This window comes from Delphinapterus leucas, chromosome 10, assembly GCF_059928025.1.
Source record: "Delphinapterus leucas isolate spDelLeu-1000000601 "Yukka" chromosome 10, BTC_Dleu_Yukka2, whole genome shotgun sequence".
NCBI classification, from domain to species: domain Eukaryota; kingdom Metazoa; phylum Chordata; class Mammalia; order Artiodactyla; family Monodontidae; genus Delphinapterus; species Delphinapterus leucas.
Genome location: NC_143138.1, coordinates 100493218 through 100509251, shown reverse-complemented (window position 1 = coordinate 100509251; position 16034 = coordinate 100493218).

Sequence of the window (16034 nt, the reverse complement as noted above, 5' to 3'; positions counted from 1 at the left end):
TCATTGTCTAGCTGAGGAAATGAAACTTAAGTGGCTTGCCCAGAGTTACACTGTTAAGAAATGGTAAATGAATGTGATGGAAAACAGGTCTGTGCAATGTACGTAACAAAAGATGGGTGTCCACAAAGAGTTAATATAAACCGAGAAAACCGTCAGCTAAGTAGAAAATAGGCAAAAGATTCACAGAAAAAGAAATGAATCACCAATAAGCATCCAGTAGAAACTGTTCGGCCTCGTGTAAATCAGTGTGTTAAATGGGAAAAAAAAGTGGTGAAATAGTATATTGTCTATGTGTGTTCAAAATAGTTTGTTTGCATAAATATATGTATGTAAGTATACAGAAATGAAACCACATTAAACTGTCCCCAGTAATTACTTCTGGGAAAGGGAGTGGGAGGAATGGTGGTGAAATAGGACTTTCATGCTTGACTCCTATAAAGTATGAATCTCTTAATACAAATGTATTTGTGTATCTTTAAAAAATCAACACTTTTTAAAAAGAAAATAACAGGTCCCTTGAGAGGTGGAAAAGAGATGACAGTGTTACTCATGCCAGACTGTAATAGAACATCTTTTGCTTTAGGATTGCCTTAGAAGGAGCTCTGGACCAAGTTTGGGCCACCCGTTGGGCTTTCTTGCCACCCTGGATTTCTAGGCGTTGTGGTCAGATGGCCATCCCAGTGCCAGACAGGACGTGGGGCGGTGGGCTTGCAGCAGCTGGTACCACCTGTTCGGTTCAGCCCTTCATTCATCCTACAGTATTTGAGAGCCACTCTGTGTACCAGACCAGGCTGTGGAGATGTGCTCAGTCAAGGGGAGAGGAACCTGTGTTGTAATAGAGCTGGAAGCCATGTGTGGGAGCGAAGAGGAGGGAGCAGTTCTGACCGGGCAGTTGGGAAAAGCTGGATGGAGGAGGGTTTATGGTGAGTGAAGATGAGTGAGGAGGGCCTTCCAAGTTGAAGGAACAGTATTGGCAAAACCACGGAGGTGACAAAGGCCGAGGTGAGTGGGTCAAGCAATGGATCAGAGCCTCAGATGGCTGAGAGGGTGCCTGGAAGAACATGTGAATCAGGGACAAAGTTAAAAATAGTTGCGAAAAATTCTGAATGCCATGCCGAAGGTTTACCCTGTGGCTGCAGGAAGGTGTTGAGTGGTATAGTGACCCATCCTGTGTTTAAAGACAATTATAGCCCTTCTGGAAGGAACCAGTAGCCTCCTTTTCATGTCATCCAAGTCACTTGGCTGGTTGAGAAATGCTGTCCAAGGTATTTGATCTTTTGCCTTTTGATCCTATAATGGAAGGAGCTTAAACTTTTTATTTGATCTGGGAGGTGAGGGTATAGTGAGGGTATAGGAAGCTCAGAGTTCACTCCATACATATAAATGTATGTCACTTCTGGCATTAGAATCGTTAAATTCTACAACAAGAGTGCTTACAAATTTATTCAGGCTTCTGTCTTAATGAATGCTTAAACTGTCCAAAGGAATATTCTTTTAGAAGACTTCATTTCAGTAGTTATCGAGACTCTATTAAAATGTACAGCAAACCATGATGAAAATAAATTATAATAACCACTATACCTTAGAGAGCGGTTGTGAGGATTAAATGAAATAATTGTGCGGTGCCTCACCCAGCTCCACAAATGGTCTCAATTATTGTTATTAATAGACTGAGAATTCCTTGAGGGCAGGGAGCTGTCTCACTCATCTGAATCTCTTCAGACTATATCGTGTCTCTCATTCTTACCTGATGAAGGACTCGGTAGCCAGAGTTTGGGCTGTCTGTAGCCAGCTCTGGCTCCTGAGTTGGTTTGGAAAACCAAAAAGCAATCAGTATGTGTCAAGGATACTCTGACCATAGAAACAACAGTAGAGAGCATCCCAGCCATAGAGAACAAAAGCTGGCTAATGGATGCACATACACTGGGCTGAGGGGCTAACAATAGATTTTACTGGTGACTTCTTAACCACAGGTAAGGACGTTGTTGTGTTCATGGCTGTGTCCTCAGTGCCTGGAATGGTGCCTCGCACATAATGGGTGCTCTTTGAAAAGTGGAATTTTAAAATTGCTACATATTGAATCCCTAGTCTGTGCCAGGCACAGTGCCACTTGTTTTACTAATTCTTACAGTTGCTCTGAAGAGGAGATGGTGTAATTTCCATGTTGCAGATGAAAACAAACTCAGATAGGTGTTTGGGTTTTATCCTATGGGCAAGTCGTTTCACTAGTAGATGGCAAAGTCAGGATTTGGACTCAGAGACCCTCAATCACACTTCTTTATGCACTGGAAGCATTGTGTTCTCTCTTACTTGTTTTCGTTAGGTATCTTCCAGAACATAAATGAAACAGTTCCTGCTGAAATTCATTTAATCGTCATGACCAGGTTGCCAGCCCAGAGACACTGACTTGGATAATTGGAATGTTATGCTGTTTGCCCCTACACTAAAACAACCCAGACTACTGTACTTACTCTTTTTTGAAAGTACCAGCTTTAATGAGATACCATTCGATTCAGTCCTTTAAAGTGTTCTATACAGTGGTTTTTGTTCATTGACAGTTGTGCATCCAGCATCACTAATTCCAGACCTTTTTCATCACCTAAAAATGGAACCCTCCACCCATTAACTGTCACTCTCCTATTCTCTCAGCCCTAAGAAACCACTAATCTACTTTCTATCTATAGGTTTGCCGATTCTGGACGTTTTATGTAAATGGAATCACACGATATGTGGTCCTTTGTGACTGGCTTTTTTCACTTAGGATGTTATCAGCGTTCATCTATGTGGTAGCATGTTTCAGTACCTCATTCTTTTTTACTGCTAGATAATATTGCATTGTATGGATATACATTTTTATCCATTCATCAGTTGGATGTTTGGGTTGTTTCCATTTTTTTAGCTATTATGAATAGTGTTGCTGTGAACATTCATGTACAAGTTTTTGAATGGACCTCTGTCTCATTTCTCTTGGGTATATACGTGGGAGTGGAATTGCTGGGTCATACAGGAACTATGTTTAACCTTTTGAGAAACTACCAGACTGTTTCCAAAGTGGCTGACGCATCTTACATTCCTAGCAGCTGTCTGCACATCCTCACCGGCACTTGTCATCATCTGACGTCTTAATTATACCCATCCTATGGGTGTGAAGTGGTATCTCATGGTCTTGATTTGCATTTTATGTGTTTTTATGCTAATATCTCTTTTCATAAGCTTTCCTATCCATATCTTCCCAACCCAGGCTGTGGCTGTCACATTTCATTATTGCCACTGTGCTTGCCTTACCTAAAAGCCTTTCATTTCCCCACTAAAAACTGCTTTTCATCTACTGTGGGCTGGGATTCCATATAACCCAACTCGTCAGAATTATATCCAAAGTAAGGTTAACTGGTTTATGAATGAGTCCCCACCAATAAGTAAGATATGTGCTTGGACTTTGTGACTGCTGATCTAGCAGCTTTGAGACTATTTCTGCTTAAAACCAAGATTTTATTAAAAAAAAAAAAAAAAGAGAGAGAGAGAGGAAGGAGAGAGAGAGGGAAGGAAGAAAGGAAGCCTGGCCTCCCACTAGTCATGTGACCTTAGACTCAGCCCAAGTCCTCACGCACGCGTCCCCCGCTCCTCCCTTCCTGCCTTGTACTGCTTCACTTCTCTGCTCCTTTGCATGTGCTCTTCCCTCTTCTTGCAGTGACACCCCCCCCCCCGCCCTATTTATCTGCCTGGCAAGCTCTTACTCTTTTTTTTTTTTTTTTTTGGCTGCTTTGGGTCTTCGTTCCTGCACGCGGGCTATCTCTAGTTGCGGCGAGCGAGAGCTACTCTTCGTTGCGGTGTGCAGGCTTCTCATCGCAGTGGTTTCTCTTGTTGCAGAGCACGAGCTCTAGGTGTGCGGGCTTCAGTAGTTGTAAAACGTGGGCTCAGTAGTTGTGGCTCACGGGCTTAGTTGCTCCGTGGCATGTGGGATCTTCCTGGGCCAGGGCTCGAACCCGTGTCCCCTGCATTGGCAGGCAGATTCTTAACCACTATGCCACCAGGGAAGCCCTCTTACTCTTTTATTTTACTCTTTATTAAGGAATTTTTCAAACATAGGCCATAAATGCATAGGGTAATAAACCCCAATCAACAGTTACCAACTTGTGGTCAATCTTGCCTCATCCACACCTGCCCTCCTCTCCTCTCAAACTGGATCCATTTGGAACAAATGCCAGGTAGCATACATTATTTGTCCTTTTTGGGGTTTTTTTCTGGTCATTTTTTTTTTATTAAGGTGAAATTCACATAACATAAAATTAACCATTTTAAAGTGAACAACTCAGTGGCATTTGGTAGATTTACCATATTGTATAACCACTGCCTCTATCTAGTGTAAAGAGCTTCATCACCCCGAAAGGAAACCCCATACCTGATAAGCGGGCGCTCCCCATTTCCCCGTTCCACACACTCCCACCACCATCCTGGGCTCTGCCTCTTCTGGGTGTTTCATATAAATGTAGTCATCCAAAATGTGACCTTTTGTCCGGCTTCTTTCACTCAGCATAATGTTTTCAGTGTTCATCCGTGTTGTGGCACGGATCATGACTTCATTCCTTTCCAAAGCTGAATAATATGCTTTTGTAGGGGCAGACCACATTTTGTTTATCCCTTCTCAGTTGATGGCCATTTGGGTTGTTTCCACCTTTGGGGTACTATGAATAATTCTGCTGTGAACATAGGTGTCCATGTACTTGTCCGAGTACCTGTTTTCATTTCTTTTGAGGTGTACACCTACGAGTGAACTTGCTGGGTCACGTGGTCATTCTGTGTGTAACCTTTTGAGGACGTAGGCAGCCTCTCCCCTGTGAAGCCCGCCCTGACTTCCCCACATACATTCAGGTGACCCCGGCCTTGCGAGCCTCTCTGTTACAGCACCTACCTCACTATGACTTCTTTGGTTTATGTGTGGTTTTGCCACACTACATCGCTTCCCGTGGTAACTGAGCTCTTTTTCACGAAACACCCTCCCCCATGCTCGCTCCCCATCATTCAGGTGAACTAATCCCATGATCCTGGCTCAAGAGCTGGACAAGTAATTCAAGTCAGGCCAGTCACACTTGGTCCTGAGGCTCTTGCTGGCTGAGTTGGGAAAGAGAGACTCTTCTCCTTTTGCTACCTACAAGGACCCTTTGTCCCCAGAGCTGCCAGGAGCACAGCCTACCCAAGTATGAGGTCAAGAGGGAGGGAGGCAAAGCCAAGACATGGACAAGAGGAACAGGTTCTTGATGAACCAGTTTGACTCCTGGATGCAGCCATGCTTGAAGACAGATTCATCTCTTGAACCTCCCAGTGTTGTGAGCCAGTAAATTTCCTTTATGGCTAAGGTGGTTTGAGTTGGGTTTTGTCACTTGCAGCCAGGAGACACACATGATGGTGGACTCATAAGGGACTGTCTGCCAATACCCTCCCTTCCAGGACCACACCTCCCCACACTTCAGCCAAGCTGTCTGCATGGGAGGGGCCGTATTCTCATAGCCTGGTACTGTCGAGCTTGGGACCAGAAAGAGGGTTAGTCCTAGTTCTTGGGTCATAGGAGCAGGTAAGTGTGAAGTTCGTGAGAGCTGTTGGCAGGGAGAGACCCCAGGCAGGCAAAGAGAGGTGAGGTAGGGCACACCCCAGCGCCCCGGGCCCTGGCCCAGCTGCCAACGCTGGCCCTACAGACCTCGCCATGGTTCAGTCGTGTAAGACATGCCCGTGTGCCTCTAACTAGTCATGCTTTGGGGGCCCAATCTAATTCAGGCCATATTCTGTAATATGCCTAGTCTTATGTCTCCCACAAGCTTCTTAAGCCACAAACCACTTCTTATTCACTTCTGCATCATTCATACCTGTGAGGAGCTCTGCCAGGGCTCCTGCCTGCGTGGACACACCTCTGACTTTATGTCAAGTGCTTGTGCATCCCAGGAGCCATGCTTAGTTGTTGTATGGATGTCTTGTTCGATCCTACTGGATGCTAGTAGGTGGAACTGTGTGAACTTTCCAATAGTCAACTGTATTTTGAGCTATAAAAACAGCCACTTCATACGGCCCAGTGTCACACGAATGGTATTGTGTTGATGAGGGCAGCGAGGTTGGTGTCTTGCCCGAGGGAAGCCGGGTAGAAAATGACAGCAAGGGTAGAAAATGACAGCAAGGGGATGGCTTGACTTTCAGTGACGTGGGTGGGTGAGAGAGGGGAGACAGGGAGCGGAGGTCTCATAACAGAGCCTCCGCCCTGCCCGTCTGCCCTCGGCACCCTGGGCAGTGAGAGAGGAGGCTGAGGGCCCGCAGGTGCTGCAGGCCCGCCCCGCGGCTCCTGGGAGCCCAGCCCATGGACAGAACGGCAGGGCTCACTCAGGGCCCGGTTCATCCTGCAAAGGCTCTCTGGTCAGGCAGCAAGGGCAGCACGCCTCTGGGGAAGGTCTCTGCCCAAGTCAGCCGCCTGTGACCTCAGGCAAATCCTTCCAGCTGTCCCCGCCTCCTTAACTCCACTGAGGAATAGAGGTAACAAGGGCACCAGTCTCAGGAGGTTGTTAGGAGGGTGTCGTGAGTTAACTGTTGTCAGGTACCCAGAACAGCACCTGACAGGCAGTAAATGCTCAGTGAAAGTCAACCAGCCTTGCTGTTATCAGAAGCCAGGCTCCCTTGTACACCCTTCGCCACACCTGACAAAATGCTGTCGTTCCCATGCTTAGTCACTGCCATACCTTCACACGTGCTGTTCTCCCTGCCCTGCCCTCCCTCTGTCTGCTTAGGGAACTTCTCTTCTTCCTTCAAAAAGCCCCCCTTCTCAGAAGTCTTCCTTGACCAGCCCTTCTCCCCACATCCCCCAAACATTCGCTTCCTTCTCTGTGTCTCTAGTCCAGTGCCAGCTGAGTTGGGCTCTATGACAGCTACACAGTGAGTGGTGGTTGAGCGTTTACATGACTGTCAGCCCCGCTGGACTTAGAGGGGAGCAGGGGAGAGGCCAGTTTCTCTCCTGGGGGACCTCAGACTCTCAGTGGTTTCAAGTGTGAAACAATCAGTGATTGAGATAGAAATTTCCCAGCTACGGGACAAGTACACAGAGGAACTCGAGTCTGGAGGGAGGCCGGCATGTGGTGGGTTCTCACACTTCAGACCCAGCTCCCTGGATCCACCCGTTGGAGAACTGCAAACTGTTTAGCTAGTGGCCCCCCCCCCCGAAAGAATTTGGAAACACTGTGCCCTCTCATACAGTCTACAGTTGACATCTACAATATTAAGGCTTAAATGGGGAGGACTTCCCTAGTAGCGCAGTGGTTAAGAATCCACCTGCCAATGCAGGGGACACAGGCTCGAGCCCTGGTCCGGGAAGATGCCACATGCTGCGGAGCCACTAAGCCCCTGTGCCACAATTACAGAGCCCACGCGCTGCAACTACTGAAGCCCACGCGCCTAGAGCCCGTGCTCCTCAACAAGGGAAGCCACCGCAATGAGAAGCCCGTGCACCACAACGAAGAGTAGCCCGTGCTCGCCGCAACTAGAGAAAGCCCGCTTACAACAATGAAGACCCAACACACCCAAAAATAAATAAATAAATTTATTGAAATTTTTAAAAAAGCTTAAATGGGTGCAAAGGATGTACTTTCCAGGATATTTTAAATATTGACACTGTAAGGTTGAACTGTTTCGTCACTCTGTGACGCATCCAGTGAAGCTAAAGAGCATAGTGATTGCGTCCCCACCATCACCCATGTAAACAGCACGCAAACAAGCTCTTCTTTATTAATGAGGTTTCACCTCACTTTTTTATCTCTGAAAATTGTATTCAGTTCCTCTCCCCACAAAGTTTTAGCCTAATGTACTATATTCTTATGCCTGAAAATCTCTTATTGATCACACCATCTTCTCTGTACCAAAAACTATGGATGTAACCTGGCTTTAAATTTTTAAAATTTTCTGTGATCATAAGTCACTAAGTGTTTTTAAAATGTTATTCTGGAAAGGTATGATTACAAATATTAGTATGTGATTGATCAAAACTATAAATATTACAAATATTGATAGATACTGATTAAACAAAATGTTACTATATATTTCATTTTTTTATGAGTTGATTGGATTTCCCCCATTGTGTGTACCCATGGATAAATATGAAGCTTATTTCTACAGCTTCATTTCTTCCTCATTCTCATTTTTACAGGTATAAGCACTCAGAAATCTTGCCACATAAATAAGGAACAGAAACGAAAGGAAGGAGTATTGGAGCAATGTTACTCAATTATTTTAACTCCCTTTGAGTTTTATGCTCAAAATCAATAGTAATCCATCATCAAGAATTATTTTTTGTTGCAACTTGGTGATAGGTAAATGAGAGTTCCTTATACTATTTGTGTATGTTTCCATTTATCATAATATAAGTTAAAGACGCTATGTTTACTCTCTATTGGCTGACGAAAGGATTGGGCCCTCCTGCAATTTTGTTGCAAGCAAAAAATAGAAACTACTCGACTGGCCAAAGGATTTGTCTCCCAGTACTCTAAGCTCTTTTTCCTCTCCAGTCCCAGAGCAGGACTTCCAACTGGCCTTGCCAGTTGGGAGCATTTGTCTTTCTTTCCCAAAGCAAGAAGCTGCTTTCTCAGGGAGTCAGTGCCCCATTTGAAGACTGTGGTGGATGACTGTAATGGACCCCTTGGCCAAGGACCTGGGGAAGTGGGTCAGACCAGGAAGAATGAAAGAAAGATTCTATCTCAGAATGTAAGTGCATTCTTTGCCCCTTCCAGCCTCTCCCACACCCCTTGCTCAGAACCTGGTACCTTTCAGTGGAGAAGACCTGAGTGTGACCTACCCAGGTTCATGCGGTTTAGAAGGGTGAAGCTGGAACTCTTTACATCCATCTTTTCCAATTACTTCAGCCCGGGAAAGCCTAGTGAATAAATTGCATTTAAAATAAAAATGAACAACTAAATGTGATCCTGGAGTGGATCCTAGATTTGGAATGGAGGCTGGGGGTGGGTGAATGCTATAAAAGACCTCGTTGGGACAACCGGCAATATTTGAATAATATTTTGTAGCGTAAATAACAGTATTGCATCATGATTAAATCGCCTGATCTTGAAAACCCTGCTGTGGTTGTGTAACAGGATATCCTTGTTCTTAGGAAATACACACTGAAGGATTTAGGGTTCAAGGGGCATCACGTCTGCAATTTACTCTCCCGATGCTTGGAGGGGGACTTGAATATGCAAATAGGGGGTCAGAATGCTAAAACTTGAATCTGAGTTAAGAAAGGGGTCCAAGAGTTCTCTGTATTATTCTCACAATTTTTCTGTAACTTTGAAACGATTTGAAAACAAACTCTGGCGCCGCAAACCCGGTCTCTGGCGCCGCCTGGTGGCTTCTTCGGGGAGTGCACCCTCCGTGTCGGAAACCTTTAAACTACCCGCCTCGGGCAGCGGCTCCCGACGTCCCTCTGCCCAGCCACCCCGCGGATCAGCCCCTCCCGCCCACGGCGTCTCTGGTTGTGCCGGTTTGATTTTCCTTTCGTAGGTCTGCCCGCGTCTGTGAACCTCTGCAGGCGCATTTCTTGTGCAACCAAGGTGAGGTCGCGTTAATCTTGGATTGAGAGTAGGAATCTCAGAGCTTCCAACCCGGATGCTTTCTACGACTAGGGAAACTGAGGCCCGGAGAGGGCAAGTCGCCGATCATGGCTAGAACCGAAGTTTTCCTGACTTCTTTGTTCTCTGCAAGCTGCTGGCCCGAACCCCACCGTCTTCTCCCTGGATTTGACTCAGATGCGGCCTCTTGCCTGAAGTCTGGGCTCCCACGAGGCCGCTCTATGACTTCACTCACGCCCGCCACGCGCCTCCCCCCCCCCCCCGGCCTCGCACCCACGCAGCACATTCTCGTCCCCGGCCCTCTGTCCACGCGGTCCTTCTGCCCCGACATCCCCCGGGGCTGCCTTTTCCTCCCGTGCTTTCTGCCAGCATATCATACATGCCCAAGAGCCTTCGGCGACCACCCAACTACCTGAGCCCTCCTTCACTGGTCTCCCCGTCTGTGCAACTGTGCAGTCACTTATTTGTCGTCTACTTGTTGCTCTCTGCCTCTCTGCCCCCACTGGAATGGGGGCCCCTGCGGACGGGACCCTGTCTGGTTTCCCGGTGTGTCCCCAGCGCCTGGTACAAAGCGGGGGCTCTGGCAAGGGCAGGAATGTTCTCCCCCTCCTCGATTCCCCAGTATTGTGCCCACGTGACCATCGGCAAGGAAATGTCCCCCACCCCCACCCAGAGGCGTCTGTGGTTTCTGAGGGGCTCAAAGCCCCAAGGGGGAAATGAGGGGTGATGGCTCAAGTGACCCTGGCCACTGGGGACAGCGTGCTGGCCGGAACCAGGAGCGCAGTCGCTCTACACAGTGCGGAGCAAGGGGCACGGCGGGGGACGCTGGGCTCAGTCCCCAGCCCTGGCCTCCCCCTTGCAAACGAGGAGGGGCGGTGTGGGCCGTGGGAGGCTCCGACCCACGACCTAGGGACCCCAGCCCCGCCCAGGCCCGGGTAGGGTCCCACCCCCGGGACAATACCGGGCGGGGCCGGAGCGGACAAGCGGACAATGGGCCCCGCTCACCCTGCGCTCCGCTTCCTGCCTTTCCCAGCCTGGGTTGGCTGGACGCAGGACCGCGGAGGCCCGCGCTGCTTTGGGTGCCGCACGTCCCGGCCCGGGCGGAACTAGGCAGCGCCCCCGTGCGGAGCCGGAGCCGGGGCGCCGCGCCCGCCCCCCGCACCCCGCGGGCCCCCGACTGCGGCGCCCTAGGGGCCAGCGCCCACCCAGCCCCGCAGGCGGCTGGCAAAGGGAGTGGTGGTTAAAAAACTTTTTTGTTTTTAGTTTTCTATTGAGGTATAATTTACATCGAGGGAAATGGACAGATCTCAAATATGTGAAGTTTAATGAATTTTTACACGTTTATACCCTGTAACGAACTCTCAGAACAAGACGGAACATTCCAGCTCCCCAGATAATTCCCTGGTGCTCCTCCCCAGTCAGTCCCTGCCCCCAATCCCAGCCCTTGGCAACCACTGATCCCTCCTTTGTCGGTACAGCTTGGCCTTCTCCAGAATGTCCCATAACTGGAATCCTGCAGTATGGAGACTTTTGAATCTGGCTTTGAGATTCATCCGTGTTGTGTGTCCATAGCTCATTCCTTTTGATTCCACCGTAGGGCTGCATCTTATTTGTTAATCTATTTATCAGTTGTGGGAATTTACTGTTGTTTCTGGCTTAGGGCAGTTATAGAGCTGCTATACACATTTGCGTACAGGTTTCTGGGTGCAAGTGTGTTCTCATTTCATGTCAATACCTAGGAGTGGGATTGATGTTTTGCCTAAGTCTATGTTTGACTTTGTAAGAAACTACTATGTTGTTTTGCAATGTCTGCACCATTTCACACACATACACGTGCCCCAGAAGTGTGTACAAGTTCCTGTTGCTCCGCATCCTTGTCAACACTTGCTATTGTCAGTCTTAAATTTCAGCCATTTGAGTGGGTATGGAGATGTCTCAAGAGAGTGATTATTGACTCAACAAATGAACAAACACCCAGAGCACACCAGCCTTCAGAAAGTCCCAGCAGTTTCCCAGCCTTTCCTCACCCTACTTCCAGGCAGTATTTCGGCACAGGGAGGGGCCAGAGTCAGCCCATGTACACACTCTGGGTGGACAGATGGCTGTCCCCATCGGTCCCTAGGACTGAGCTGGCAGGAAGCTTTTTATGCTTAGGTCCTTCTCAGATGCCCAGCCCCCTGGGGAAGGAGCTGGCACTGAGCCCACAGGTCAAAAGGGGTGGGACTGTGTTTCAACTTGGGTCCTACCTGCTCAGCCATCCCAAACAAAGAGCCTGTCTTAGTCTGCTTGGGCTGCTATAACAGGATTCCTAGAATGAGTGGTTTACAAACAATGGATATTTATTTCTCACAGTTCTGGAGGCTGGGAAGTCAAAGATCAAGGTAACAGCAGATTTGGTGCCTGGTGAGAGCCGACTTCCTAGTTCAATACATGGCTGCATTCTCCATGTGCCTTCACATGGCAGGAGGGACAAGAGAGTTCTCTGTCATCTCTTTTATAAAGGGCACGAATCCTATTCATGAGGGCTCCACCTTCATGACCTGCTCACCCCCAAAAAATCACACCTCCTGATACAGTCGCATTGTGGGTTAGGATTTAACAGAGGAATTTGAGGGGGATGCACTCAGTCTATAGCAGAGCCTCTGGAAGAATCACTGAAAGACAAATGAGGAAAGGGGAGTGAACACAGGTGCAATGTTTGGAAACCGAGGATGTAGAGGGCAGGCAGCAGCCCATGTACCTGGCAGGCAAGTAGTTCTCATGGCTGGACCTCTGGGGGGCACCACCTGAACCCACAGGGCACCTAGAGGCCTGGCTCTGCCTCTGAAGCCCCTTGTGATCTGAGTTTTGGAAGATGGGGAGGTGGTGCTAGGAGGGGCCTGCCTCCCTGCCTTCAACACATCTTTATTGCACATCTGCTGTGTGCTGGGCACTGTCTGGCACAGAGCACCAGCCCCTGGTGAAGGGCCCAGTCTGGCAGGAGAGATGGCTGACAGCCCCCAACGAGCACATTGGTCTGGGAGGGCCTCTTTGAAGGGGGGACATTTGAGCAGGGACTTGAGTGATAAGAAGGCAGCAGCCCTGGGGAAAGGGCATAACAGGCAGCGGGAAGAGCAAAGGCCAAGGCCAGGAGGTGGGAACATGCTAGGGGGACTGAAGCAACAGAGAGCAAAGGGGACAATGGAAAGAGCCGAGGGTGGTGAGGGCACCGGGTCAGATGGTGTCTTGGTCGGCTTTGGCTGCTGTAACAAAGTACCACATCTCAACAACAGAAATTTTTTTTCTTACAGTTCTGGAGGCCAGAAGTCCAAGATCAAGGTGTCGGCAGGTTTGGTTTCTCCTGAGGTCTCTCTCCTTGGCCTACAGATGGCCCCCTTCTCGCTGTGTCCTCACATGGTCTTTCCTCTGTGTGTGTACTTGTCTGTGTCCTAATCTCTTCTTAAAAGGACACTAGTCCTGTTGGCCTGGGGCCCACCCATAGGACCTCATTTTAACTTAATCACCCCTTGAAAGGCCCTGTCTCCAAATACAGTCACATTCCGAGATACTGGGGGTTGGGACTTAAATATATGAATTTGGGGGGGACACGATTCAGCCCATAACAGTTGGCTTTTGCTCTCAGGGAAGTGGGGGCCTGGGTAAGGGTTGAGCAGGAATAGGCAAGATCTGATTTGCCTGTTAATAGGATCCCTCTGGCGCCACGGCCAAGAGAAGGATAGACTGCTGGGGAGGAAACCAGTGAGGAAGCTACTGCCGCAGTCCAGGCTAGAAGCCGGTGGCTGGACATGGGTGGTAGGGTGGGCGGGGAGCAGGGGTCAGACTCTTGTTATCTTTGGGAAGTGGGGCCTGTAGGTTTCCCAAAGGATGGATTTGGGAGGGGGGAGGCCAGGAGGGGGATGGCGCCCTGGGCCCTGGCTGAGGGAGGTGCCAGCTTCCCCTTCCTTCCCCCTTGATTCCTTATCCACCAGGTGCCTACTGTGTGCAGTGCTGCGCCCACGGGAGAGGCAGCCGAGACCTAGAGGCAGAGCCCAGGCCCTGGGCGTGCTGACTCGGGACTTCTCCTCCTCCGGCCCTTCCTCCCAACTCCTGGCTGCGGAGCCTGACCCCCACTTGGACAAACATCTTGCGGCCATTTCCGCCTCGCCTGCCCGGAGCCCCAGCCTGGCCTGAACAAACACTCGGGACCTGTGCTTCCGGCCTCAGCTCTGGGAAAAGCCCAGCCAGGGGCCATTGAGGTCAACCCTGGAGGGAAGTGGGAAGGAGGCACCAGGGGCCTAATCACACCCATCTCAGAGGACCCTAGGGAGGCAAGAAGCACCCTCTGGGCCTGGCACCAAGAGGGGGACACTCCCCACAGGGCTGTGAGAGGCCTGGGGAGGGTGCTCCAATGGACTCCCCCAAGGGACCACAGTGCTAGAAGAACCTCCCTCCTGTGGCTTTCCCATTCTTGTTCCCTTTTTTTTTTTTCAATTAATTTATTTAATTTATTTATTTTTGGCTGCGTTGGGTCTTCATTGCTGTGCGCGGGCTTTCTCTAGCTTCGTCGAGCAGGGGCTGCTCTTTGTTGCGGTGCGCGGGCTTCTCACTGCAGTGGCTTCTCTTGTTGCGGAGCTTGGGCTCTAGGCCAGCGGGCTTCAGTAGTTGTGGCTCACGGGCTCTAGAGCGCAGGCTCAGTAGTTGTGGCACACGTGCCCAGTTGCTCCACAACATGTGGGATCTTCCTGGACCAGGGCTCGAACCTGTGTCCCTTGCACTGGCAGGCAGATTCCTAAACACTGCGCCTCCAGGGAAGCCCCTTGTTCCCATTTTCTGAAAAGTGTCCCACAGGGTTACACCTCCAGTCCAGTTCCTGTCACTGCAGAGCCTCCCAGTGTCACTGTCAGAGATTAGGAACCAGGCCAGGGGTGGGGCAGGAGTGGACAGACATTCTTGACAATGCAAATATGGGAAAATGGTTAATTGTGAGGAGTGAGCTCCCCATCCCTGGACGTATGAGCACAGGCAGCTGGATGTGCAGGAGGCGACTTGCCAACACTTCCTCTTCTTTAACTGCTCCTAGCACCCTGTGAACTGTGGGCAAGCTAGTGGGTTCTGGGGTCAGAGATATCCAGATTCAAATCCCAGCTCTGCTGTGTGACCAACCAGCCCCTCAGTTTTATGGGTGTGAAGGGGGGGCTGCTTGGGGACTAAGTGAACTGGTTAGGGAAGAGCATTGGCATCCACAGTGCTCACCCCCTGAGGGACTGGTGGAGGCCCCAGTGCCCCCACCAAGGGGCACTGGGGTCTCCTGTCTCCACTTCACCGGGGGGTCTGGGCTGGTCCACCACTCAACCCCCTAGGTGAACACTTTGCCAGAGAAAGCCTCCCAGCTGGGGTCTAATTTTGATTTTATTTTTGTTTTTCAGGCAGGATCTGGGAGCAGAAACAATGGAATTAACGTGTGTGAGGGTTGTTGTGGTTTTTTTTTCCTTTGGAGAAGTTTCTCCTCATTTGAGAGCTGTGGGGTTGGATTCCCACCTAATCTTCCAGTGTTTGGAGGAGCCACCAGGAGAGGATGGGCGTGGGCGGGGGAGTCAGGAAGGGGGGATCTGGGTGGGGAGGTGAAAGGGAAGGAAGGTCCAGGCAGGGCCAGCAGTAGGGAAAGGAGTGATGTGTTCCTTCTTGCCTCTGGGACTTTGCACGGGCTGTCCGCTCTCAGCCCCTGCCCCTGTTGGTAGCCCTGTGCCTCCTTGAGATCAGGCATCATCTCCTCCAGGAAGCCCTCCCTGACCTCCCCCACCAGGGCTAAACCGGTGTCAGCACCTTCCTGCTTTCATTACACTCCAGCTTCCACTGTGGGCTGGTCCTATTGATTTACAGCCCTCTCCTCTGCATGAGACTCAGCTCGGCACAGGGCTAAAGACAGCCCTCAGGGGACACCAGCTGAGTAGAGTACAGAAAGGGGGACCCAGTCCCCCCTGCACCGTGGTCCTCACTGTCCGCTCGGGGGCCTTGATCTGGGAAGGAGAAGGCAACCGGGGAAAAAGCAGAGGGACAGTCAGACTCAGATGCGAAGCCAGGGGGGTCTGTGTAGGGGGTGCAGGCATAGAGGGGGTATGGACGGGACAGTGCACAAGGACTGGACTCCGACGACCCTCGCTGTGTCACTTTGGGCAGTGAGTTCTCTCTGCACCTCAGTTTCCCTCTCTGTAAAAGGGATAACAGCACCACCTGGCGAAATTAACTTGAACTGCCCCAGCACAAGCCCCAGGAGGCGCCCTGCAGGTGCTTTAACCAGCTTAGCAAGGGTGGGAGCTGGGGTTGGTGCCGAGGCAGTGGGAACTCTGTGTGGGAGGGTCCAGGGCATGGAGGCAAAAGCAGAGCCCCTGACCCGTAACTCACTGCGGCCCATTCAGCTACTGGGGCTAAAAATAGTGCGACCCCCGCCCCCTCCTGCTTTCTCCCGGC